Source organism: Trachurus trachurus (assembly GCF_905171665.1).
Source record: "Trachurus trachurus genome assembly, chromosome: 20".
Classification (NCBI taxonomy): domain Eukaryota; kingdom Metazoa; phylum Chordata; class Actinopteri; order Carangiformes; family Carangidae; genus Trachurus; species Trachurus trachurus.
The window spans coordinates 23,170,501-23,194,586 of NC_139911.1; the positions used below are offsets into that span (position 1 = coordinate 23,170,501).

Here is a 24,086-nt window from a genome sequence, read left to right on the forward strand (position 1 = left end):
CTGGACATGAGGGATTTGGAAGAAGAGGAGGACAGAGCAGTGTCTCCTGTCCCCAGCTACCTGTCCATGAAGAGTGACCTGTCCAGAGATGAACCTCTGTACTTCAGGAAGGAACCTGGACCCTCACACACACAGTAAATTAGTTCTACTACCTAATGAGATAATGCATGAATGGACAGAATGATCCTCTAACAGATTTACATTCATGATGATGAACCATTAGGCTGGATTGCCTCACCAAAAACTACTGATGTTATTTCAGAGGTCAGAGTCACAGAGTGAGAGCAGTGTCTCCTGTCCCCAGCTGTCAGAGTGACCTGTCCAGAGATGAACCTCTGTACTTCAGGAACCAGCCTGGACCCTCACACACACAGTAAAGGAGTTTTACTACCTAATATGAGATGATGCACTGGGTGCATCAGTGATTGAGGACAAAATGATTTACATCCATGATGCTGAATGATGCTGGATTACCTCACCAAATGTTATTTCTGCAGCAAAACACCTGATTCATTTATCTTTACTCTGATGTTTTGCCATCTATCACCTGTGTTTGAACAGGTCTGTTGTTGGGGACTGTTCAGCAGAAGATAAGAATCGGAATAATACTAAAATGATACAAATGACACATGTTTGTGTTTGCAGAGGTCAGAGCCACAGAGTGAGAGCAGTGTCTCCTGTCCCCAGCTGTCAGAGTGACCTGTCCAGAGATGAACCTCTGTACTTCAGGAACCAACCTGGACCCTCACACACACAGTAAGAGACTGTTTCTACTGTAAACTGACCTGATGGAAGATGATGCTCTGAGACAGACTAAAGACAAAATGATCCACTAATAGATTAATATCATTGGTTGTTACATTCCCTAGGATCTTGGGTCTCGGGAGACATAAATAGTAGGGACTGGGTAATACAGAAATGAAACAGAATAGGTACTCTGAATAAACTTTAGTGAAACTTCATCATTGGTTCCATGCTGCTACTTCGAGTCCCACACGTACACAGATAGACAGCTGCTGATTGGTCCATTCTGGCACCAAGCAGGCCTCAAGGCTGTGTCCATACTTCAGCAATTAGAAAACTAGTCTCCTGCTGGAGAAAAAAGGGAGGGTAGAGGGCAAACAGCACAAATACAACACATCACAATGATGTCAAAGCATTAATATTGACCCTTTAAACTAAGAAGGGTGTTGGGTTTGCTCAACAGAAATGACAGATACTTCTCTAGTGAACCACCTGAAAATATTCAGAATTTACACCTTTCCAAAACATTAATTTGTCTTCGTCTTGATGTTTTACCTTCTTCCACTGCTGCTTGAACTGGTCTGCTCTTGAGAACCGTTCAAGAAAAGGTGGAATAAGAATCATGCTACAGTAATGTGAATGTGTTTGTGTTTACAGAGGTCAGAGCCACAGAGTGAGAGCAGTGTCTCTTGTCCCCAGCTGTCAGAGTGACCTGTCCAGAGATGAACCTCTGTACTTCAGGAACCAACCTGGACCCTCACACACACAGTAAATGAGTTCTACTACCTAATGTGATGATGCATCAGGAACGATTGAGGACAGAATGACTCACTAATACATTTACACTGAACCATTAAAGAGGAACTAAATCCGGAACTAAATCCGGTCTCTTGCTAACCCTCCTCCTGGCCATGTGCATTTGTTTACAACGAAGCCGGAGACAAATCAAGACATGGAGCAGTACATAACGTTACATAACATATATGATGTTACGACATGTATATCTGTGTAGTCTTAACTGTCATAAACAAAAGATTGCGAATTTGTGTCGTGGTGCCACAGAGACGAGAGCTGGGACACCGGGGCGGCGACCAGGTATTACACTGATGTTGCAAGGTTGCAGCTGTGAGACGCCAGGTCAAGGCAGAGAGCCTCCATTCTCACTCATAACAAGTCACAAGTCATGTAGTTACTGTAACTATTACAATTACTCAGGAGATTTTTAATTAAGATAAAAATGTAGCATAACCACGGGAAAAATCCTGTTTAGTTCCTCTTTAAGCTGGGTCTCCTCATCAAAATTGATTTATTTCGGCAGCAAAACACCTGAAAACCCACATGTGAGAATTTACACCATTGAGAATCATTCATTTATCTTCACCCTGATGTTTTGCCCTCTACCACTGGTGCTTTATTAACAGGTCTTCTCTTGAGCTCTTGAGAATGAAAGCATGTTTGTGTTTGCAGAGGTCAGAGCCACAGAGTGAGAGCAGTGTCTCCTGTCCCCAGCTGTCAGAGTGACCTGTCCAGAGATGAACCTCTGTACTTCAGGAACCAACCTGGACCCTCACACACACAGTAAGAGACTGTTTCTACTGTAAACTGACCTGATGGAAGATGATGCTCTGAGAAAGACTAAAGACAAAATGATCCACTAATAGATTAATATCATTGGTTGTTACATTCCCTAGATTATTGAGGCTCAGGGATCAGTAAACTGATGATGATGCACTGAGAGAGAATGACTTCTAACAAAATGATCCTCTATATTCATGATGATGAACCAGATGATGCTCTGAGAACAGTTTGAAACAAAATGACCCACTGAAACATAATCCATCAGTGCAATAACCTGCACAAATGATACACAGTTTCACCGTATCACAGTTTAATTAATTCCAACATTAATGGCTAGTGATGCAGGGGAGAAGCCAATAATGTTGAAGTTGAAAAGACCAGCATTAGAGGACGGGGAACAGGTAGCAACCATGCAGGGCAGAAAACAAATACCTATTATAGTAATTGCCAAATGATGCAGGGGAGACAACCATTGATGCATGAGTGGAAAGCTGGCAATAATTCGGAAGAGAATGAATTATTGATGCTGCATAAGAGATGTTCATAACGATGAGTAACAGCAGAGGAATGGAATGTGTGATCATAGAAGAGGATGAGGACAAGGATATGCATATGAGAGGCAATGATGATGAGGTTGTGTGTAATAGCCAGGCCTTATAAAAGGCAGGCAGCAACCTTTATTATTGTCACATAACACCCTATTGCCAGTGATGACCCCAGATGTGGCAGGCAGCTGCAATGGGACAGAACCTGTACAATGCTGAGGATAATGTAGGCCTTTGAAGGACACAAAATAGGCTAGGGTGAAGATGTGAGGCAGCAGAGAGCTTCTGACAATTCATTAAAAATGACAAGTCCCTCCTAAAATACTGTGAATAACACAGTAGCAGTGTCTCCTGTCCCCAGCTGTCAGAGTGACCTGTCCAGAGATGAACCTCTGTACTTCAGGAACCAACCTGGACCCTCACACACACAGTAAGAGACTGTTTCTACTGCAAACTGACCTGATGGAAGATGATGCTCTGAGACAGACTAAAGACAAAATGATCCACTAATAGATGAATATCATTGGTTGTTACATTTCCTAGGATCTTGGGTCTCAGGACACAGGGAAGTAACAATAAATAGTAGGGACTGGGTAATACAGAAATGAAACAGAATAGGTACTCTGAATAAGCTTTAGTGAAACTTCATTATTGGTTCATGCTGCTACTTCCAGTCCCACACGTACACAGATAGACAGCTGCTGATTTGTCCATTCTGGCACCAAGCAGGCCTCAACCTGTGTCCATACTTTAGCAATTAGAAAACTTTTTTCTTTTTTCTCCTGCTGGAGAAAAAAGGGAGGGTAGAGGGCAAACAGCACAAATACAACACATCACAAAGCATTAATATTGACCCTTTAAACTAAGAAGGGTGTTGGGTTTTCTCAACAGGAACGACAGATATTTCTGTAGTAAACCACCTGAAAATATTCTGAATTTACACTTTTACAAAACATTAATTTGTCTTTGTCTTGATGTTTTACCTTCCTCCACTGCTGCATGAACTGGTCTGCTCTTGAGAACCGTTCAGGAAAAGGTGGAATAAGAATCATGCTACAGTAATGTGAATGTGTTTGTGTTTGCAGAGGTCAGAGCCACAGAGTGAGAGCAGTGTCTCCTGTCCCCAGCTGTCAGAGTGACCTGTCCAGAGATGAACCTCTGTACTTCAGGAACCAACCTGGACCCTCACACACACAGTAAGAGACTGCAGACTGACCTGATGGAAGATGATGCTCTGAGACCAAGTGAGACCACCTGAAAAAACATGGACACAGCATCTGTGGAAACTGAATGAAACCGGAGGATTTTACTACTTTGTTGTAGAAAAAAGATAAATGGTTCTGCTGATTCAGCAGCAGCAGAACACCAGAACTTAAGTTTGGAATGGCAGGTCTCAACCAGCAAGATTTAGTTGTGAAAATTTGGATCTGAAGAGATCACACTGACTGGCAGTGTAACGTCAAGTTGCAGCAGAGAGCCTCTGACAATGAATCAAGTATCTACTGAAATACTGTGAATAAAACACATGTTTGTGTTTGCAGAGGTCAGAGCCACAGAGTGAGAGCAGTGTCTCCTGTCCCCAGCTGTCAGAGTGACCTGTCCAGAGATGAACCTCTGTACTTCAGGAACCAACCTGGACCCTCACACACACAGTAAGAGACTGTTTCTACTGTAAACTGACCTGATGGAAGATGTATACATGTATATATATATATATATATATATATATATATATATATATATATATATATATATATATATATATATATATATATATATATATATATATATATATATATATATGGGTATAGGTATAGGGATATAGGTGTGCCACAGTCATGAGGTACCAGTAAGGAGAAGTGACAGGTTGTGCCGGTTAGCGGTACTGGAAGTAAACTCACTCACCCATAAAAGACGTGCTAACCCTCTTGCCAAGCGGTTGTTAACCTCTTGGCGAAACAGTTAGCATCGTCACCTGCGGTGCGGGAGACCGCGTGTTTTTCTCCTGGAAGGCCACAATATTGCTCCAGGGGGCAGAGAAGCAGGATACAAAATAACTTGCGAGTGCTTTGAAAGCACTCGGAAAAAAAAAAAGCGCACAAGTTTCATTGCGCGGTTTATGTCAGTATTCTATCCCCATACTAAGTAAATTACTTGAATTCTTGAACAGCAGCTGCATTCTTACGTTTCTCTTTGACCTTCCAGATATTTTTCAACAACAAATCATATTGGTCTTTACAGAGAAAACAGGAGTGATGTTCCAGAGGAGCAGCAGATGTCCTGCTGTGCTCTGTGTCAGGACGTCCTGAAAGATGCAGTCTCTACCAGCTGTGGACACTTGTTCTGCAGACAATGCCTCACTTCATACTGGGACCAGTCTTGTTCATCAGGAGACATATCCTGTCCCAAGTGTGGACAAACGTCCAGAACAGGACCTGGACTGGATCAGTCCAGCACCATACAAAGTGAGACAGTACTACTACGCCATGACTTCTGAGACAAGGACTTGTTGTATTATATAGTGTCATTTTTTACATCACATACTGTATCACTGACATTGAAGATGATCCTAAATACCAGAACTTTAACAAATTTTCTTTTGCTTGTCTTGTTTTATCTGTAGCAACTAGATTCTCAGATTCTCTTCAGTCTGACGTTGTCTCTTCTCTTTCAGCAGGTCTGGAGGAGGTTTTAGATCAACATAAGATCAGTCTGAGGAGCAGATGTGAACGTGTTACTGAAGGAACTGATGGAACAGGAAGTGGAACCCTCCTCAGTGAGATCTTCACTGAGCTCTACATCACAGAGGGACAGAGTGAAGAGGTCAATACTCAACATGAGGTCAGGCAGCTGGAGACAGCTTCGATGATGAGGAACCTCCATGAAACTCCAATCAAGTGTCACGACATCTTTAAAGCCTTACCTGACCAACAGAGGCAACACATCAGATTTGTTCTGACCAATGGCGTCGCTGGCGTTGGAAAAACCTTCTCGGTGCAGAAGTTCACTCTGGACTGGGCCGAGGGCTTGGAGAACCAAGATGTCAGTCTGCTGGTTCTGCTTTCATTCAGGGAGCTGAACCTGATCAGAGATCAGCAGTTGAGTCTTCTCAGGCTGCTCCATGTTTTCCATCCAACATTACAGAAGGTGACAGCAGAGCAGCTGGCTGTCTGTAAACTTGTCTTCATCTTTGACGGCCTGGATGAAAGCCGACTGTCACTGGACTTCAACAACAGGGAGGTTGTGTCTGATGTCACACAGACCTCATCAGTCAACGTGCTGCTGACAAACCTCATCCAGGGGAATCTGCTTCCCTCGGCTCTGGTCTGGATCACCTCCAGACCTGCAGCAGCCAATCAGATCCCTCCTACATGTGTTGACAGGGTAACAGAGGTCCGAGGCTTCACTAACACCCAGATGGAGGAGTACTTCAGGAGAAGGTCCAGTGATGAAGAGCTTTCCAGCAGAATCATTTCACACATCAAGATGTCCAGGAGCCTCCACATCATGTGTCAAGTCCCAGTCTTCTGCTGGATCACAGCTACAGTTCTGGAGCACATGTTGACCACAGACCAGAAAGAAGAGCTGCCCAAGACCCTGACTGACCTGTACTCACATTTCTTGCTGGTCCAGACAAAGAGGAAGAAGAACAAGTATGATGGGGGACAAGACACAAGTCCACAGGAGCTGATGGAGGCTGACAGGGAAGTTCTTCTGAAGCTGGGGAAGTTGGCGTTTGAGCAACTGGAGAAAGGAAACATCATGTTCTACCAAGAAGACCTGGAGCAGTGTGGTCTGGATGTCACAGAGGCCTTGGTGAACTCAGGAGTTTGTACCGAGATCTTCAAAACAGAGAGTGTGATCTTCCAGAGCACAGTCTACTGCTTTGTTCATCTGAGCATTCAGGAGTTTCTGGCTGCAGTCTATATGTTTTATCGTTACGTCAACAGGGATACAATAGTACCAGACGACTACGATGAAGATGAATCTTTCCCAGAAGATGGTGACGACCAATGTTCTGACGGTGCAATTGACTATATGTTGGATTATTTTCTGGCTGATAACATGGAGGATTCATTCAAAAGTAAAAATGGTCACCTGGACCTGTTTGTTCGCTTTCTTCATGGCCTCTCTCTGGAGACCAACCAGAGACTCTTAGGAGGTCTGCTGGGTCAGACGGAGAATGCCAGAAGCCATCCAGAGAGCCATCAACAACCTGAAGGAGATGAGAGTGAGGACATCTCTCCTGAGAGAAGCATAAATATCTTTCACTGTCTGATGGAGCTCAACGACAACTCAGTTCATCAGGAGATCCAAGAGTTCCTGAGGTCGGAGGACAGATCAGAGAGGAAACTCTTTGAGATCCACTGCTCAGCTCTGGCCTACATGCTGCAGATGTCAGAGGAAGTTCTGGATGAGTTTGACCTGAAGAAGTACAACGCATCAGAGGAGGGATGACGGAGACTGATCCCAGCTGTGAGGAACAGCAGGAAGGCTCAGTAAGTCCTCATGGGATTGACAGTACTCTAAAGCCACCAATTGTAAAGCAAACAGAGCATGTGTAAAGTAACTTTCTCTATCACATCTTGAAATTCACAGAGTATTTGTTTTGCTTGTTGCCAACAATATGAATGTTTTGTAAGAATAGCTTCATGTTTAAATTTGGATGTTTCCAACCTTAGGATTTGTGCTGACAGTGTTCTGATGGTCCAAATTTCATGACATTTGACAAATACTACTAATACTAAAAGCAGACAGTGCTTGCAGACAGTGCACTTAAGCTAAACCTTCGTTAATTTTCCTTTCCATTTGGAAAGGAAAGTTGAAACACTGATGTCATATTCACTTGTGGCCACAGCAAATAATCAACATTTTCTACCCCATCCCCTCCAAGTGCCACAAGAACTGGTAGGTTTGCAGGACTTACATGATGCAGATGATCCACCTATACCTGTCCCTCACCATAAAACCCCAATGTTTCTACATGGATCTTGGCCAATTGGTCCAAGAAAGCTGGGTATCATTGATGACGAACAACTCTTCTTCTCAAACCATGTTAGGTCTTTCTCTCAGTCATGCCACCTTGGTCAAACACCACGATTTTTCTCTTTTTAAGGATACAGATCAACCTCATAGATAGCCGAGTAGGACTCATATGGGCACTGATATTTTTGCAGTTTTTGCCCCTTTTTTTTTTAGGATATCTAGATTCTGTCCTTTAGCCAAAAGTCTTTATAGGTTCAGTGTTCTGCTCCAGGATCTGGGCATGTGGACAGGGGGAGTTCCTACTGCCAATCTTTTGACTGACTTATGATACACTGTTTCTCATTTCAATTGGATTTCTCCTCAAAATGTATAGCCTAAAGCAATTTCTATCCACAATTAAAGCTATATATTTTTCATCATCACAGACTTTCTGGCTGTGGACTCTCAGAGATTCACTGTGAAGTTGTGGCCTCAGCTCTGAAGTCCATCCCCTCCCATCTGAAAGAACTGGACCTGAGTAAAAACAACATTGAAGATTCAGGAGTGTCACTGCTGACTGTTGGACTGGAGAGTCCAAACTGTCAACTGCAGATTCTGAGGTCAGTTCACTGATCAACCCAATTTGAATCTATAACGTCCTCCTCACATGTGTCATCGAGGTACTTCATACTAGAAGGGGATTCTAGTTCATTTAGGGGTGGCAGAGTTCTTAGGAAGTCTTTTCATGCTGAGGGTGACAGGCTTTGATAAATTGTGGGCCTGATCCCAATTGTCAACCCCCATTAGTTATGAAGTCAACCAGCCCTAGCCCAGAATCTCAGCCCTAAAACTTAGCTGAGAGTTTACCTTCAAGCATGTGTGGGATCAGACCAGTTGGATTTTTTATTTTAGTTCATAAACAGGAATCTCATCTTAAAACTCAGTTTCCAAAATTGTATCTAAATAAAGAAAGAAACAAAAAGCGGTAGTAGTCAGGAAAGTGGGGACATATTCCACTGTTTTATGTCAATGTACATTTGTACAAAGGAATGATTCATAATTTTAAATGTGATGTTACAGCACTAATCCTAATCCTTGTTACACAACATCCTTTTACTAGAAGAGGCCTTGAGCTGAACACAGCAAATTTTACTTCCCTTTTTACTTTAGTAACTGAAGTTACAAAAAGCCTACTATTCGACACCATGATAATAATATTTTTGTATAGTAAATGATGAAATTGTAATATGTGCGATTACATGACTGTCAAGGCAAACAAAACAAAGATTGACTCATGAGTATCCAGAAAAGTGTATTGCTATTTACACCACCTTAGTTATAAGATGAGTCAAACCCTAAGTCAAACTCTTCCTCATTTCAATACAGCAGACACTATTATTTGAAAGAAAACTGGAGGAATTGTTTGACAGATCTATAGGCAGGAGTCAAGTCCTGACAATGTATTTACTCTCTTGTATCAAAGTTCAGTATTCAGTTTTTTATGGTATGGAAGAGCTTGATTGGAAAATTGGATTGCAAATATATATTTTTAATCTTCATTCAGATGTAGGGAATGTGATTTGTCAGAGGTCAGCTGTGCCTCTCTGGCCTCGGCTCTGAAGGCCAACCCCTCCCCTCTGAGAGAACTGGACCTGAGTGAAAACGGCGATGTGCGTGATGCAGGAGTGAAGGAGCTGTGTGATTTTCTGGAGAGTCCAAACTGTAGACTGGAGACCCTGAGGTCAGACACCACGTTTTATTCCTGTAATGAGATTAATGTGCTGTCAAAGTTGTATTGGATCGTCATGGTAAAAAAATCAAATTTCTTCCTCTCTGGTTTATTCTAGTGACTGTGGCAAAGAAATGTTGAGCCACAGCAGTAATGTAGGAAATAGTGCCTCTGTTTAAATGAGATCAAACTCAAATTGACAAATTAGTTGCGATCAAAAATTTTGGTTTTCGTCTTAAATGCTCAGATATCCGATTAAATTTACTCTTGTGCATGATGGTTCATGTTGCACATGAACACTATTGTAGCCATGATATATGTATATAATATAATCACAGACTATCACAAACACTATTATTACCAGAATTGTCAATTAAGAATTTGTATTTGTCTGTTTTTAATCTTTATTCTATTTGTTTATGTTGGAATTTCATTTTTAGAGTGAGTTGGTGCAATTTGTTGGAGATGAGCTGTGCCTCTGTGGCCTTAGCTCTCAAAGCCAACCCCTCCCATCTGAGAGACCTGGACCTGAGCCACAACTACCTGCAGGATTCAGGAGTCAAGCATCTGTGTGATTTCCTGGAAAGTCCAGACTGTAACCTGGAGATCCTGAGGTCAGGAACCATTTCTTCAGTTGTGGGGACATATTATGATCATAGTCAGATTAACACCTTTATGTTGGGGTCAATTATAAGATTAGGTTCAATCCTATTGGATTACATATGTTTTTGTCTATGTTTTCTATTCTGTATTCAGATTGTGGTTCTGCGCTTTGTCAGAGGTCAGCTGTTCTTCTCTGGTCTTTGCTCTGAAGGCCAACCCCTCCCATCTGAGAGAACTGGACCTGAGTGAAAACAAGCTGCAGGATTCAGGAGTGAAGGAGCTGTGTGGTTTTCTGGAGAGTTCAGACTGTAGACTGGAGACTCTGAGGTCAGACACCATGTTTCAGTTCTGTGCTGCCAAGATATACAGTACAGTATGACCATCAAACATGGGTTTTGTTATAGCCAAACCTTGACTAGTACAGTCATCCAATAATAAAGCACCACTCAGGTTTAGATCAGTAAGATCATTCATCCCAATCATACACTTCAGATTTCTCCATTGTTGTTGCCCACATGAGTGTTGAAGTTGCCCAACAAAGCTATGGAGTCCTCATACCCTTGCCAGAGAAGGGCTCAGAGATTCCCAGAAGGTCTGACACTCTGAGCTGTTGTTGTTATCAGGGTTAAAACACCTCCATTAGAGGGTCAGGGTCTATGTCTTGCTGCCATTAATGTCAGTGACAGCTGTCTGTCACGGTTTATGTTTGACTTTTTGGTAACACTTTACTTGACACCTATCTCTATAACGCATTATAACCATACTTATAATTATAATGCAGTTATAGCACTGTATAACTATAGTTATAAACACTCATAAATGATCATAATGCTTTATAACAATAATCATAACACACTATAAAGCTTTTTATCTTGACTTTTTTTATTTTTTATTTCTCCTTTATTTATTCAGGGAAGGTCAATTGAGAGCAAGCTCTCTTTTTCAATGACGCCCTGATTACAAAAACACAATTATACAGTATACAAGGTCATGATTCACAATTACATACAGGTTGAAAAACATTTGATAATACGTTTTTAAAACTATCTAAGGAAATAAGATGATCCAGTTTCAGACAGTTTTGTAGATTATTCCACTTTTGGGGTGCATAAAACTGAAAGGCAGTCTTCCCCAATTCTGTCCTGATACTTGGAATTTGTAAAACCAAGGTGTCCTGTGAACGAGTGTGTAAGTTACAGACTCTAAGTGAGATTAAGCTAGTAAAATAAACAGGTAAAATTTCAAGTAAGGCTTTGTAAATAAAGACCATGCAATGTTGTTCCCTCCTTACACTTAAGGATGGCCAGCCAACCTTATTATAAAGAACACAGTGATGGGTTCGGAACACATCTCCAGTAATAAAACGAAGAGAGGAGTGATAAAGTGCATCCAGGGGTTTCAATGTAGAGAGAGCAGCATGCATGTAAATGACATCACCATAATCAAGTGCAGATAAGAAAATGGCCTGAACAAGTTCTTTTCTACATTCCATTGACAGACAAGATCTATTACGATAAAAGAATGATAATTTTCCCTTAAGTTTTTTGGTAAGATCAGAGATATGAGTTTTAAAAGACAGTTTGTCATCCAACCAAATGCCCAGATATTTGTAACTTGACACTCTCTCAATTTGAGTCCCGCCAGCTGTTGAGATACCACCATGTGATGGCAAGGAAGAGTGCAATCTGGTGAATATCATGTATTTTGTCTTTTTTGGGTTAAGTGTTAATTTAAGATTAATTAGAGCTTGCTCTATAGTACTAAAATCAGACTGTAGTCCTTTAAGAGCTAAATCAGCAGTTGGAGCAACAGAGTAAAGAATTGTGTCATCAGCATACAGGTGAATAGAACTATTAGCCATGCCGATGCCTAAATTGTTGATATAAAGGGTGAATAAGATAGGGCCTAAAATGGATCCTTGAGGAACCCCTTTAGTTACACGCACAAAATCTGATTGATAGCCATCAGCCAATACTGCCTGAAATCTGTCATTTAAATAATTATTAAACCAATTACCAGTTTTTTTTATCAAAACCAATAGTTTCCAGGCGATTTAAAAGTAACGAGTGGTCTACTGTGTCAAAGGCCTTTGAAAGGTCAATAAAAAGAGTAGCACAGACCAGCTTGTTATCTAAAGCCTTGACAATGTCGTTAGTAACTTTGACTGTTGCTGAGAGAGTACTGTGAGCAGATCTATAACCAGACTGACAGGGATTTAAAATGTTAAAAGTAGACAAAAATATTTTTAATTGATTATTAACTAGTCGCTCTAATACTTTAGCCAGGCAAGGCAGTTTAGAAATTGGCCGATAATTATTTAAATCATCTGCAGGACCACCTTTGTGAGAGGGAGATACCAAGGCAGTCTTCCATACAGTTGGAATACTCTCAGTGATCACAGTCAAATTAAAAATGTGCGTCAGCGTAACAGTAATAATAGGAGCAGCCAGTTTTAAGAGTTGTGGGTCCAACTGATCGGCTCCAGTAGATTTCTTTGGATCTATCTTACACAGAGCATCAAATACTTCCAGATCAGAGAAAAGTCTAAACGAGAACCTACAGGGCCCAGAGCTACATCCAATAGCAGGACCATCACAAGCTGGGTCAGAAGGTAATGAACTTGACTCAGCAAAAAGGTTACCCACAGCAATAAAATGTTCATTGAAGGCATCACACTGTTTTTGTTTATCAGGAATTTTTGTAGAGGCCCTGGTCACATAGTTTGGCAGTGTTGAAGTGTTGCAGTGAGATAATGTCTTAACAGTTCTCCAAAATTTAGCTGGATTTCCTCTACATTCAGAAAGGGAGGACAGGTAATAAGATGATTTTGCCTTGCGAATCATGGCAAGACAATGATTACGCAGACAACGAAAATTCTGCCAGTCAGATTGTGAACCAGAGGCACGTGCTTTGCTCCATGAAATATCCCTAGCTCTAAGTTTTTCTGCCATTTCCGGAGTGAACCAGGGATTACTCCTATCTTTTATTCTAAGTTGCTTGAAGGGAGCATGCTTATCAGCAACAGAATTAAAGGTTTCAATAAAGTGATTTAACGCAATATGTGGATCAGAGATAGAAACAGAGTATGAAATATCACTATTATACAAGTCGTACAAAAAGGCATGATCCACAAAATTTCTAAAGTTTCTTTTTACAACGATACGAGTTTGAGATTTCTGCTGTCTAGTATCCCTAATGCAGGCAATGGGACAGTGGTCACTGAAATCAAGTGGGAGAACACCACTGGATTTTATTTTATGAGGTCTATTGGATAAGATGAGGTCCAGTAGAGAACCATGTCCAGGATTATTAGTGTCAGGCCCTGTTGGGGCAGTAATTAACTGCACCAGATTTAATTCATTACAAAGATTTTTTAGACCACTGGACACATCTGTTAAGAAATTTAGATTCAGATCACCTAATAACAATATTTCAGACTTTTCATGATTGGATAATAACTTAAATATGTTTTCAATGGCACCAGACATTGCAGAAGGCGGACGGTAGGCCCCGATAAGAATTATTTTTTCACTATTTGCTGCATTTCCCAGACAGACATTCAGTGATAAGTATTCAAAACAATGAGGCCTAGATATAGATTTGACAACAGAGACACATAAAGACTTTTTTACATAAATAGAAATCCCACCCCCTTTTGCGGGACCCTGCCTGTCAGCCCTAAAAACATTATAACCATCAATTGCAATATCCTTATCATCAACAATATGAGACAGCCACGTTTCTGAAAATACAAAGACATCAGCATTTGTTTGTTTAGCCCAGACATTGATGTAATCCAGTTTTGGTACCAGACTACGAACATTCATGTGTATGACGCCTAAACCTTTTTGTTTGATGAAGTCAGCCTGAGACTCTATAGTTACAGGCACAGCTGTTAGATCAGAGTGTGGTCTAAAACTTTTATAGAATTTTAAGGCATGAGGTTTGGTTAAAAGTATAAGATTATTTCTATCTACGCCCCTGCCACTATGAGTATTAGCTGATCTGACAGATACAATGGGTGTAATAGTGTTTTCAAACAGAGTGATAACAGGGTTGAGTGAGACTGGTTGCAACGATGTTGAGGGCCTGTAGGGGGAGCTGTGGGAGGCGCAAGGGGAAACTGATTCAGCGACCACCGAAGAAGAGGCTACAGAGGGGGTGTGTCGCGAAGACCGTCATTCTGTGAATGTAGTGGACTGGACAGCTAGCAGTGTGAGATGTATGTTCTGGGCCAGAAGATTGGATCCTGAGTGGTTTAAATGGAGGCGATCCTGCTTGAAAAGGTCCGGTCTGTGAAGAAAAGTCGTGAAATTGTCCACATACGGGATGCCAGCCCTATTGCATGTAGTAGTTAGAACCACTTGGTAAGGCCCATAATAATTAAGACAACTGTTAGAGAGTAACACTTTCCTTTTTTTAATTTCAATAGAGATCACATTCAGTACTGTAGGTGGAGGACAGAACAATTCAACTGGGCAATATGAAAATAAAATAAGGAGGACACTTCATGCAATTAAAACACACTAATAAAACCATGCGAGTAAAAGCTTCATATGCCCAGTCTCTGTCTTTCTATAAATCAACCACTACAAAGAATGCTTTGGCTTAGGTTAAAAGTCAGTAAATAAAATCAATAAAATCAAAGAAATCCAAACTAAAACAACGGCTGACAACACCATGCACCAATCTCCTGGAATGACAAAATATAAGTTACTCTCTGAGAATTCACATAAACAGGGTTACAAGCATTTAAACAAACATTTAAAAAACATCATTACCCTGATTGATTGTGACCTGCCGTTTGCTCTGTTCTCTGCCTGACGGTGCGATAGGCCTCCGTCACTGTGGTTGCATAAAACAATGTTTAAATCCCTATCAGATTATTTTAATGCAATTCAAGTGTCCTGCTGTACATACCCCTTTTTCGTGGCTTTTCTGCACACAAGCAAACAAAGCTCCCAGCACCTTGCTGTCTGGCAGCACAGCTCCTACTGGTGTGAGGGATTGGAATCAGACACACCTGGTCTTAATCACCTCCTCCCACTTCCCCTGGTCACATCTGTACCCCCCCAGTTGCATCGGCGACCCGACGATGGCAGATTTCATTTGTCTCTTTGAACCGTCACTAATGATTGGGGCATTCTATGGGGATTGGGATGATGACCTGCATTTGTCCTTCCTGTACGCCTGGGTGCAGGTGGTGATACAGGGTTTGGTGTCTGAGGATGGGGACTAGCAGGTCTACTGACATCAGGTTGTGCTCTTTCCGATGGTATCCTAGGCAACATGACCCACTCTCCTTCATCCGAGTCGCTGTCCACATCTGGCATTGCATCAAAGAATCAAAGCCAGCATCTGTGACTTGGTCATTGTTGGCCTGGTTCCTTTGTTCTGCTTTCCTGGTCAGTAAATAAAATCAATAAAATCAAAGAAATCCAAACTAAAACAACGGCTGACAACACCATGCACCAATCTCCTGGAATGACAAAATATAAGTTACTCTCTGAGAATTCACATAAACAGGGTTACAAGCATTTAAACAAACATTTAAAAAACATCATTACCCTGATTGATTGTGACCTGCCGTTTGCTCTGTTCTCTGCCTGACGGTGCGATAGGCCTCCGTCACTGTGGTTGCATAAAACAATGTTTAAATCCCTATCAGATTATTTTAATGCAATTCAAGTGTCCTGCTGTACATACCCCTTTTTCGTGGCTTTTCTGCACACAAGCAAACAAAGCTCCCAGCACCTTGCTGTCTGGCAGCACAGCTCCTACTGGTGTGAGGGATTGGAATCAGACACACCTGGTCTTAATCACCTCCTCCCACTTCCCCTGGTCACATCTGTACCCCCCCAGTTGCATCGGCGACCCGACGATGGCAGATTTCATTTGTCTCTTTGAACCGTCACTAATGATTGGGGCATTCTATGGGGATTGGGATGATGACCTGCATTTGTCCTTCCTGTACGCCTGGGTGCAGGTGGTGATACAGGGTTTGGTGTCTGAGGATGGGGACTAGCAGGTCTACTGACATCAGGTTGTGCTCTTTCCGATGGTATCCTAGGCAACATGACCCACTCTCCTTCATCCGAGTCGCTGTCCACATCTGGCATTGCATCAAAGAATCAAAGCCAGCATCTGTGACTTGGTCATTGTTGGCCTGGTTCCTTTGTTCTGCTTTCCTGGCAATTTGTTGTCTGACATGCTCCTGGGTTGTCTTCAGCTGGTCCTGATGTTGTTTGACCCAGTCCTCGGTCATGGTCACTTCAGCGTCTGTGGTAGGTACTGGGGCCAGCGTCTCTTTTTCTCTGGAGGCAGTGTTCTGAGTAAGTCATGTAAAGTACGATTAAAACGTTCGCACTGACCGTTACCTTGTGGATGGTATGGTGTTGTGCGGCTTTTCTGAATTCCATACACCTTACAGAGTTCTTGAATGAGTTTGCTCTCAAAGTTTTTTCCTTGATCGGAATGGATCCGGGCAGGTACTCCAAAAAGGTAGAACCAGTGTCGCACCAAGGTTTCAGCTACTGTGCTGGCCCGCTGGTCTTTGGTAGGGATGGCCTGGGTATACTTGGAGAAAATATCAGTAATGATTAACACATTTTCCCTACCATCAGTGGCTGGTTCCATCACAGTAAAATCAATAGCCAATATTTCATGGGGTCGGGAGGCCTGGATACTGCCAAAGTAAGAGCGCACTTTAGGTTGTATAGCTTTAGCAAGAATACATCTCTCACAGTTACGACACCATGCTTCAACGTCTTTTGACATACCTGGCCAGTAGCAGCGGCTACGTGTGAGTTGTAGTGTCCTGTCTACACCCTGGTGGCCATGAGCGTCATGCACACTTGAAAGAACTTCCCTCTGGAGAGCCTGGGGCAGCAACAGCTGGAATATTTCCTTGTTAGTTCCAGGTTGATGGCTGGATCGGTAGAGGGCACCGTTTCGCTCTACCAGGTTCTCCCACTGACTGAGTACCTTTTTGCAAGGGGCAGGCAGCTTGGCTCTTTCTTCAGGGTTGGGTGGGTGACCGAGGCGCCATGCCTCCCAGACCGGGCCGAGGACGGGATCCTTCTTTTGTAGAAGTCCCAGGTCAGTTTGTGTGCGTCCTGACAATGCTGCAATTTCATTGTGGTGTACTGTTATGGTGGGTTGTGGGCTGGTCCCACTGCTCCTCATGTCTTGTGGTACCTCTGTTCCTGCTGCTACTCTATCCAGGTACTGTCTGGAGAGCGCGTCAGCGTTGCCATTACTTCGCCCTGGACGGTACTTGATTGTGAAGTCAAACGCAGCCAGCTGAGAGGCCCAACGTTGTTCTACTGCCCCGAGTTTAGCAGTCTGGAGGTGGCTCAAAGGGTTGTTATCAGTGTACACCACAAAAGAATGTCCCAAAAGATATTCTCTAAACTTCTCTGCCACTGCCCACTTAAGGGCCAAAAACTCTAGTTTAAAGGAACTGTAGTTGTCCATGTTTTTTTCTGTGGGCCTTAAACTACGACTGGCGAAGGCTATGGGGCGTAGTTTACCATCCATGTCCTGTGATAACACTGCTCCCAGGCCTGAGTGGCTAGCATCCACCTCCAAGACAAATGGCTTCTGAAAGTCAGCATATACTAAAACAGGTGAGTTGACAAGTGCTACTTTCAGCATTTGGAATGCTGATTCACACTCTTTAGTCCACAGATGATGTAATGGTGTTTTGGGGGTCTTACCCTTCCTTTTTGAGCTGCTCACTTGTGTTGCCAGACGGTTCAGTGGGGCTGCCAACTTCGCAAATCCCTAGACGAATCTTCTGTAATAGCTAGCGAATCCTAGGAAGGATTTCAGCTCCGCTAGATGTTTAGGACGCTGCCACTCCTGCACAGCTGTCACTTTGTCGGGATCTGTGGACACTCCCTCCTCGCTGACAACATGGCCCAGGTATTTGACTCTTTTCTGAAAAAAATGACATTTTGAGAGTTTAACTTTTAATCCTTGTCCATGAAGCCGGGAAAAAACCTCCTCTAGTCTCTGAAGATGCTGTTGCACTGTCGAAGAAAACACAATTACGTCATCCAGGTACAGCAAAACAGAATGATGTCTCTGGTCTCCAAACAACCTTTCCATTAAACGCTGGAATGTGGAAGGGGCGTTACACAAGCCAAATGGCATTCTATGCCATTCGAAAAGGCCAAATGGGGTACAAAAAGCAGTCTTAGCCTTGTCCTTTTCTGCCACTGCCACCTGGTTGTATCCACTGGCTAAATCAAGAGTGGAAAAATACTTTGCACCACTGAGAGCATCCAGAGACTCTTCGATTCTTGGAAGCGGGTAAGCATCTCTGCGCGTTTTGGCATTTAACTGGCGGTAGTCTACACATAGTCTCAATGTTCCATCTTTTTTTGTGACAATCACTATCGGTGATGAGTATGGACTACTACTTTCTCTGATTATCTTGGAATCAAGGAGCTGTTTAATATGAGATTTCACAGTCTCATACTGGGACGGTGGAAGTCTACGATAGGGCTGTCTCACTGGTGTGTGTTCTGTCAAAGGGATTTCGTGTGTGATCAGATTAGTGCATCCCAAGTCTCCCTCTCCTTTAGAAAACAAAGCCTGATACTTTAAGAGGAGAGCTTTAGCTTCTGATGCTTCTGCTTTAGAGAGACCCTCAAAGTCAGGAAATGTGAAAGTGACTTGTTCTGCTGACTGTGATGAAACCGAGGCCAAATATTGTGTCTCTGGGGGGTCTGGAGAAGTAGTTGCAGAGTTGGTAATGTCTATCCACTGTACCGTGGCTACCACTTGATGTGGGTGTAATGTGGCGTCAACAGTGCCTACGTTGGTGATTGGGGCAAACAGAGTACCTCCAGTTGTTGTGACGAGGCATGGAGACACTAAAAGGCCATCAGGGAGAACTCCTTCATCAGGTCCAAGTGGCTCAAGCAGCCAACAAACAGGGTCATTTAGTGGTACTTGGGGGCAGGTCACTGGAATCAGGGATAACATACCTGCTGATACCCTTATCTGGGATTCCCCTTGTACTCGAACAGGAAACGGTGATTGGGCATTGACGACAGCTTCCATCTTTTCACATGCACGCAGGGCTTGTTGCCATGCTGGGCCGGCTGCTAGCACCTGGGGGGACTGGAAAAGCTCGGGACCATATTCTTCATACAGTTCTTTGAAGCAATATGTAATGACATTCATACCCAATACTCCAGGGACATGAGTTTTCTGTTCATTTAAAACTGTACTCACAGGGTCTTTAACAATCAAAATGCCCCGTTTAGTTACAATCTTCTCAAGAACCTCAATGTCTAGTTCAAGGTAACCTAAATATGGTAGCTCTAACCCATTTGCAGCTGTGAGGCCCAACCAGTTACAATCCCTGAGACCCCGGGTCCCTTTGTTAGCAGAAAAAACTTTCTGTGATAGTGGTAACCATTGAACCAGAGTCTAGCAGGCAAGTCACATTTACACCATTCATCTTTACATTTACTGTCGGGCATGTGCCAACCAACTTTGAAAATTCTTCAGAGCCTACAGTTCCCCTTTCCAGTGTGCGGCTCGACCTACTGGAGGGTTCTAGTTTTCCGACTGGTTATTTGATGTCACTTGAGTCGTGCCACTTAGCCCCTCAGTTATCTGTGAGTAACCAGGTGACGTTTGGTGAAAATCATGATCAAAATCTGCTTGCAGAGAGTTAATCTGTGGCTGCCAATAACGAGATTGTGAAGAATTTACGTTGGATTGGCGGTAACTGTTCTGTGGAGGGTGAGTCCTTTTACAATAACGGGCAATATGACCTGGTAGATTGCATTTTAGACAGATAGGTTGACCATCAGGTGTGCGTTTATACTGATTACTCCTTTTCGGTTGCCTAGTTTCTTGACCATAGATAGGAGTGAAGTGATTAGAAGGATGGGTAGCCTTCAGTAACTGGTCCAGTTGGGCCTGTTGTTTTAGTACGAGGGCTTTAAGTTCTGTTAAATCAGACACTTTAGCTGTGACAGCTTCACTACTGGTTGTCACTTGAGCTTCACGGGTCTGAACAGCATGTCGTGTGTACCTTTCTCGGGTAGGTTGGCCCTCCTCAACCCATCGAAGAGCCTCACGGCGGACATCAAGTAGAGACAGATCTCCATCTTGTCGCACCAGCCTCATAAGCTCTCTGCGCAGGCCCTGGACACGCACATTTTCACAGAACTGGTCTCTCAACACATCCTGGGGTTTTGGCACGCCCGATGGTCTAACCTGTAAAATTTGGTCCATTAAAGCCATTAATGCATGTGAAAATTCTTGTAAGGACTCACCCTCATGTTGTTTCCTGTCAAAGAACTTTTGTTGCAATGTTACAAAGGATTGTGAACGCCCATAGACTTCTCTTAATGCCTTGAAAATCTCTTTTGGGTCTTCTCTCACGATGCTAGGCCTATATTTAATCTCATTGCGGGCTTCACCATCTAAATGATCATAGACAAACAATGCTTTATCTGTAGTTGACATGTGTCTGCCCCTTATGCAAGCTTCAATCTCCTCAATCCACTCTTCTAAACTCAAGGAACCTTTAACATGAGCAGCAGAGAATTTAGAGCATTTACGCTCTCTAGGAAGGTATAGTGATCTAGTTTCAGTGCTAGAGGCTGAAACAGAACTCGCAGCAGATGCTACGCCTTGTTGCGACAGTCTCTCATTCTCGGCTCTGAGGGCCTGTATTTGTTCACGCAGGGACTGTAGGTCCTCCATTTTGTGTCAGGAAAGTCTTAAACAGTTCAACAGTTCCTATGTGGTCCCAGTTGGACCTCCGCAGAGACTCCTTCTCTTCTCTCTGTGGTCCTCTTCGGGTTGCCAGCCGTTGTTTAATACCACTAAAAAAACTGAACACACACCATTGCCAAAGCAAAAAATAAAACACACACCCTCTAACAATATGGGCTTCTTATCCTGCCAACAACGCCAAAATGTAGTAGTTAGAACCACTTGGTAAGGCCCATAATAATTAAGACAACTGTTAGAGAGTAACACTTTCCTTTTTTTAATTTCAATAGAGATCACATTCAGTACTGTAGGTGGAGGACAGAACAATTCAACTGGGCAATATGAAAATAAAATAAGGAGGACACTTCATGCAATTAAAACACACTAATAAAACCATGCGAGTAAAAGCTTCATATGCCCAGTCTCTGTCTTTCTATAAATCAACCACTACAAAGAATGCTTTGGCTTAGGTTAAAAGTCAGTAAATAAAATCAATAAAATCAAAGAAATCCAAACTAAAACAACGGCTGACAACACCATGCACCAATCTCCTGGAATGACAAAATATAAGTTACTCTCTGAGAATTCACATAAACAGGGTTACAAGCATTTAAACAAACATTTAAAAAACATCATTACCCTGATTGATTGTGACCTGCCGTTTGCTCTGTTCTCTGCCTGACGGTGCGATAGGCCTCCGTCACTGTGGTTGCATAAAACAATGTTTAAATCCCTATCAGATTATTTTAATGCAATTCAAGTGTCCTGCTGTACATACCCCTTTTTCGTGGCTTTTCTGCACACAAGCAAACAAAGCTCCCAGCACCTTGCTGTCTGGCAGCACAGCTCCTACTGGTGTGAGGGATTGGAATCAGACACACCTGGTCTTAATCACCTCCTCCCACTTCCCCTGGTCACATGCAGTAGCCTTTAAGCCAGACATGAAGCTGCCTAAGTCGGCTGAACTTTACGTCACCGCAAGAAGGAGGGGGGAGGGGCCCGGAGATGATGCATTGCTTATTTGATTGAAGAGTGTTATCAATGAGGCGCCTGCAATCATCCCTGAGCTTCACGGATTGTTGCAGTTTGGCGTCGTTAATTCCTCCCAGGTGGGCCACAACAGTACGGGCCGGGGGGTGTTTTTCTAACTTGTTATGCTTATTGTTATAAAGCCTTGTGATAATTCATGAGTGTTTATAATGATAGTTATACACGTTTATAAGCCAATTATAACACATTATAACTATATTAATAATGCATTATCGATGTGGGCATTGTCAGTGAATTACTAACAATTATAACGTATTATAATACCTGACCTTATAAGTCATGATAAAATGCTTTATAGTGTGTTGTGCTTATTGTTATAAAGCATTATGATAATTTATGAGTGTTTATAATTATAGTTAAACAGTGCTATTACTGCTTTATAGCTCATTATAAGTATGGTTATAATGTGTTATAGAGATAGGCGTCAAATAAAGTGTTACCAACGTTTTTTAATCTGCATCCTGTTGATTCAGATTTTTGCTCTAAACAGATGATGAAAACCTGAGCAAGTTCAAGTTCAGGGCTTGACCTGACCTGCTAAAGTGACATATTTTATTCTCTATTCAGGTTGAATTCCTGCAGTTTGTCCGAGATCAGCTGCTCTTCTCTGGCCTCAGCTCTGAGGTCCAACCCCTCCCACCTGAGACACCTGGACCTGAGTGGAAACAAGCTGCAGGATTCAGATGTGAAGGAGCTGTGTGATCTTGTGGAGAGTTCAGACTGTAGACTGAAGACTCTAAAATCAGTATAAGGATGGGGTCAGTATTCTTACTTCAGAGAAGCATTGATGAAGTTGCTTGATGATCTTTATACATTCCATCAGTCAGATCTTCAGTGACAGCCTCCATGTTTATTTTTTTTATCCATCACCTCTCTTGTCTTCTCCTCTGCAGGAAGTGATGCTGTCCAGTCTCCATTAGCCCACCTCCTTGACCTGGACTTTGCACTTGCAGCCGATTGCTGCTTGGGCTCAAAGTCTTCTTGTATTGAACAGAACTTTGAGAAAGGGTTTGTTCTGTGAGAACAGCCGTGTACAGCCTGCCTTACTCACCATAAATCAGTGAACTCAACAACAGACACCACTGCCAATCGTTGGAGCACCAAAGAGGAAAACTGTGGAGAAAAACATTTGTGAAGAACGAACTGACCTCTGAACAGAGCAGCTTCTCAACGTTTATGCTGTGATTTCCTACATTTACATTTTTTAATAAGAGGACAGCACAGGTTCTCACAGATGAGCCTTTATGGGGTTTCCAAGTAGCCCACTGCATTAAAGACCCACTCCCGTGAAAATCGTGTTTTTTGAGCTTTTCACATGTTCCTGTGGCATTTTTCTTGTGTTAGAGCACATATCAGCAGAAAAGGAAGTGCAAAATTGCATTTCTGAGTTTTTCTGCCTTCAAACTGCTGTGAACCAATGGCAGACTCAAACTGGCAGTTTCAGGGAGACTGGAGCTGACGTGTCACAGCTCCAGGGGAGGGCACTAGTGCTACAAGCTCCCGCCCCACTCTGCATCTGGCTCAGAGGTGAAAGGCTTCACAGCTCGGTGAAGCTGTCCAGGTATAAATAAATGCGCTGAATCTGTAATTGTACAATGTCCAGCTGTCAGCAAGCGGGGGGTGGGGTGCGAGGAGGTGGCTGGGCGGGTGCAAAGCAGCGCAGTCTCCGCCCACCCCCCAGAGGTGCATTGCTAATGTGCATGGCTAATGAGCTGGTTTTAAAATGACCAAAAAGGGTCGCGGGAGTGGGACTTTAACTCATGCTGACTGTTGCTGCACCCAAGGTGTGTGATTCAGTGCACTGTATATTTTCCAGTTTTCTGTAGTTTTTGTGTGGACTGTTATTATTTTAACCTACTTAATTTATAGCACATGTTTGTTGTATTGTTTACCAAATCACTTTAATAAACTACTTTTTGCGAAGGGCTGCTGTATAACTCTCTAAGTTTAAAAAGAAACAACAGTAAAATACCACTGTCTCCTGATACAGCTGCTAAAATGGACATGTGCAGAACACACATCCTCTCTCTTTCTCTTGCGCACACACTTCCCGTAAACCAGAAGGGAGGAGCAACTGTAACTGGGCATTTTCTTTTAGTTCAGATTGCATTGCATTCTGAGTCAAC

The 24,086-nt window shown here is 42.7% G+C and overlaps 1 pseudogene across 1 annotated transcript; it reads left to right on the top strand.

Moving 5' to 3' along the window:
* Nucleotides 1–6: 6 nt before the first annotated feature.
* Nucleotides 7–22,875, top strand: LOC311003902 (protein NLRC3-like; annotated as a pseudogene). The gene is made up of 8 exons: nucleotides 7–134; nucleotides 5,109–5,332; nucleotides 5,542–7,366; nucleotides 8,279–8,452; nucleotides 9,397–9,573; nucleotides 10,318–10,491; nucleotides 22,528–22,718; nucleotides 22,854–22,875. The product of its transcript is annotated as a protein NLRC3-like (transcript).
* Nucleotides 22,876–24,086: the final 1,211 nt, after the last annotated feature.